Source organism: Triticum aestivum, chromosome 1D, assembly GCF_018294505.1.
Source record: "Triticum aestivum cultivar Chinese Spring chromosome 1D, IWGSC CS RefSeq v2.1, whole genome shotgun sequence".
Lineage (NCBI taxonomy): Eukaryota > Viridiplantae > Streptophyta > Magnoliopsida > Poales > Poaceae > Triticum > Triticum aestivum.
The window spans coordinates 244765144-244769796 of NC_057796.1; the positions used below are offsets into that span (position 1 = coordinate 244765144).

The 4653-nt window shown below is 50.2% G+C and overlaps 1 pseudogene; it reads right to left on the minus strand.

Annotated features, from left to right (window-relative positions):
- Window positions 1–215: 215 nt before the first annotated feature.
- On the minus strand, window positions 216–1127 carry LOC123167965 (E3 ubiquitin-protein ligase SINA-like 4; annotated as a pseudogene).
- Window positions 1128–4653: the final 3526 nt, after the last annotated feature.

The following is a 4653-nucleotide window of genomic DNA, read 5'->3' on the forward strand; positions in this document are numbered from 1 at the left end:
AAGCATATAAGCTGTTACTTCTTACCCAAAGGATCTTTATATCCAACAGACACAAAATATCCATTCGACTATTCGAAATTACTTTCACTGTTGATCTGATGTCGAGGTAATTGTTGCATCACCACCAAAACCCACCATCTCTTAAGCTAAAGTAGACCGAGCTAACCCCTATATCAGGATATTACTAAGATAAACAGAAGGCACTGTAGAATCATTTAGGACGTGAGCTTGTCAATCTGAATGTGGAGGGACACCAGCTTAGCCCCGGCCAGCAGCTTGGGCGGAACTGTGAAGAAGGTCAGCTCCTGCACGGCGACGTCGCCGGGATCCCTGCTACTTGTCACCTCCATTTCCACCTTGACGGCGTCGGTCCTGCCTTTGGGCTCCCCCGGCGGGCCGTTCGCCCACTGCTTGGCCACGTAGTGCGGCAGTGGGGACGCCCCCGCTCTGATGAAGACGACCGACACGGTGATAGGCGCGCCGATGTCGAGCACGCCGCCGACCAAAAAAACACGCGGCCGTCCTCCTCCGCGAACAGCAAGATCCGTGGCTCCGACAGTGGCACTTGCAGCTGGAGCGCCTTGCCATACTGGATCCTGTGCACGGGCATGGGATGCACGGTGCTGATGCGGTGGGAGAGCACCGGCGGCAGGCCTTCGTAGCCGCAGACGGGCACAGGGCATTTGCAGGGCGCGAGCGGACACACACTCTGGTGATCGGCGAGCTTGTGGTAAGTGACGTAGAGCCCACAACCTTCCTGCGGGCACTCCACCCTCACCGAGGAGAGGACGGCGTCCACCACCGTGTTCCGCACATCGAAGCCACCGCCGCGCTCGCACTTCTGGCACTGCCGCTGGTTCCCAGGGCGCTCGACGCGGCAGTCCGCGCAAGCCAGGTGCCCTCCCTTGCACTACACAAATCAATCGAAAAACACATCAATCAAGAAACCTTCACCTTGCTCGATCAGCCGAATGGACGAGGTGTATTCGAACCTCATACACTGGAGGCTTCAAGGGGCGGAGGCACAAGGGGCAGTGGAGCAAGGTGAGGTCCATCGAGACCATAGAGAGCTCCATCGTAGGGTCCTGTTCCGTCTGCATGATCTCGCCCTCCTCGTGCACAACCATCTCTCGCTTTATTAGGGCCGGGGCATTACAAAGCTTTACCGTCACATATTCATACTACTTCAAGGTGCATTAAATCAACACATGCAAGTATCAAAAGGAGAGTCACGACATGCATGCATGCGTTGTAATTAACGCATCGGTAAACACAAATTATTGAAATATATCGAGTGCAGTGCTTTGATGTGTCGCGTCAACTCGTACAAGACCGAGAAGTTTGATTGCTACAACGCCCTCTCGCCTTAACCGCACCTGCCTTTGGCTGCATGACAGGTGGGCCACTGACTTGTTGGTCCCACCTGTCATAGACGCAAAGGCAGGAGCAGTAAGTCAATGAAGCTACGTCCCTCCCTCGCCCATGAGCGTGGTAGCTGGCAGGACTAAGAGAAGCTTTCTTTCGCTACACGCTCTCCCTCCCGCACGCGGTGGACATGCAACAGTTCAATCGGTGTCTGATGGCCAAAAGCATACTGTAGTACTCCTCCACTATAGTAGTACTCCATCATTGTTCGACTTCCCGAAGAGGCGAAGAGCCAAGCGCAGCCCGGACGCTCGTGTGGCAGTTTCATGTGTAGAGTAGTCTAGGATAGCGTGTACCGTGCCTGTAAGCTTAAAATCATTGGGGTCGGCTCCATACTATTTTTTTATTAAAATAATCTTCTGGCCCTACCTGTCATCCTGGTGATTCTAGTTTGCATGCTCATCTGGTCAAGACAGGAATATATATTTTAATTTGTGGTGGGGTAAATGTTAGAGGTTGCAGCAAATGGAGTATTGTACACAGCGGGTCTTTCAGCCAAGTTTAGAGGCAACCATGTGGGGCCCGTGCTATGATGTGTCGCGTCAACTCGTACAACGAGGAGAAGCTTGATTTTACTACTACACGCCTTCTCCCTCGCCCATGCGTGCGGTGCCTCACAGACGAGGACATGCTTTTGCTTATAGTACTACAACAAGCTATCCCTCCCGCTCGCGGTGGACGGACATGCAGCAGTGGATTCGATACTATAGAAGCAGCAGTAGTAACATCATTGTTCGTCTTCTTGAAGAGGCGAAGAGCCAAGTGCAACCCGAACGTGGCAGTTGTGAACCTTGGAGCACGCATATAGCCAGGCTCTTGCATGAGACAAAATTGCTATGTGAGCCCACTATTGTAGTACTTGCTAGTATAGCCCTGTAAACCAGAAAGGAGTATTTGCCTTTCTAGAGATTTCAACAAGTGACTAGAGTAAACCGAGACGGAGTACATATGGAGCAAAATGAGTGAATCTACACCGTAAATAAATACGTAGTTCTCTCGTTTTCCTCTCGGCCTTGGTCGCGGTGCACAATATTGAGTATACTAGTACTATCATCTTGAAATTTACGAAGTCACCATAGGCACCTCGTCGTCGACGAGGACGTCTCATGACACGCGATAAACGCGAGCGGAAGTCGCCTCCATAGGTGCTTGAAGGCCAAGGAGGGAGAGGGTAGCGGTTCCCGAGACATTGAACGGTCAATGATGCATCCTCAAATTACATATAGAGGGAATTAATTGGAGAAGCAGAATAGAGCCAGCACGATGTGAATGCAACAGAGTTTGGATTCTCATATAAAGGCGCCCCACCACTCCAATCCATCTACTCCTTAGTCTTTGCGCAACACTGCTCACTCCAATCCAAGACCAAGTGACCAGAAGCAAGAAGCACCTATGGAGGCGATGGACGCGAGCGGCAGTCGGCTGTGCCAAATCATCCAAGGCGCCAGCCTGCGGCCCCACACCGCGTAGCGTTTCCAGACGGTCCTGGCGACCGCCGGCGTCGTAGCCCTCACCGACGCCGGCTTCGCCTCTCGCATGGACGACATGATGGTCAACTCCATCCACAAGTTTGCCGCCGTCAAGAAGCGTGTAGCGAAAGCTCCTACTAGTCCTGCCAGCCACCACGCTCATGCGCGAGGGAGGGACGCAGCTTCATTGACTTACTGCTCCTGCCTTTGCGTCTATGACAGGTGGGACCAACAGGTGGTTGGCCCACCTGTCATGCAGCCAAAGGCAGGTGCAGTTAAGGCACCGGAGCTCAGTCCGCGAGGGAGAGGGCGTTGTAGTAATCAAACTTCTCGGTCTTGTACGAGTTGACGAGACACATCAAAGCACGACACTAGATATAAGTCTTTTTACACATTTCAAATGGACTACAACATATGGATGTATGTAGACATATTTTGCTTCGTATGTAGTCACTTGTTGCAATCTCTAAAAAGACTTATATTTGGAAACGGAGGGAGTACAACGCATGCATGCATGCCGTGGCTTCCCTTTTGATACTTGCTTGTGTTGATTTGATGCACCTTGCCAAATTTTGACTATAAATTTAACTAACAAAATTTTCATGCATGTCTCAAAAAATTACGGGGTTGTTTGGATTGTGACTATGTTTTTCTTATGTTGCCACATTATTTTTCCCACACTTGCCACACTTGCCTAACTTGAGTTGCTCAAATTGTTAGACACACTTTGGCCTGCCTAAGGGAATCTTGCCACACTTTTTGTGTCTATGACTTGTGGGGTTCACTGCTAATAAAAAAATTCTTGTCTTAGGTGTGGCTAATAAAAAAGACTTATATTCAGGAACGGAGGGAGTAGAAAATATAAATAATAATGCATGTTGGGGCAACACATGTTTCCAATAATTTTAGCTGTGGGCTTGTTCACAATTTTTACGAGGGGGTGGTTGTTCATTTAATGGAGGGACTTGTACCAGACTTGAACGATACAAAGTGCGATCTGGCACACCGTAACACCACTTGGAACAAGCGGGTAGCTATCTCAAAAAATAATCAACAACTAAAAAACGGTGACCTGGCACGTAGTACACAATTTTAAACGATTGTTTCGATGGAGTGAAAAAGGAAAACTACCCCACTATCTATATTTAGGCCGGAGCCTGCGCGCTTGCTTGGTAGGGTTGCTCTATTCACACACTCTCATCCTCTCTAGATCTAAACAAGATAGGGGTGGTAACACTGTATTTCTCCCTTCAAAAAACATTGTCTTTCTATCCTCACTGCTGGTTACAGATCCGGACATATCCCCCTCCACCGGTGAAGGGGAGGAGGGGCAGCGTTTAGGCTGTCGTCGACAATGAGGGAGGAGACCCACTGCCGGCCGCACCGTTATCTCTGGCCGAGTGCCGGCGCGGGAGGTCCTCCGATCCCTTCATCGTTGCCCTAGTGCGGGCGGATCCGGCCTCCCACTGCCCGCCTATCCACATCCCGACGACCTTCAGGTATATCTTCCTTCGAAACCGCCTTAGCTCTACTTCCCCAGCTCGCTACGTCGCTGCATGTGCATCATTTTCTACCTCTCAGCCCCTCTCGATCGGATGGTCCAACGTCACCTATTTTTTTCTTCTATTGTTAGAGGTAAAGCTACTTCATGGAGTCGAATCTTGTACTTGGTTCAAACAAGAAATAAAGTGGGGGTGGGGGAATTTAGTATGTAGTACATCGGACTTGGTACAAACAGGAAGGAAAGGGGGTGAAAGTA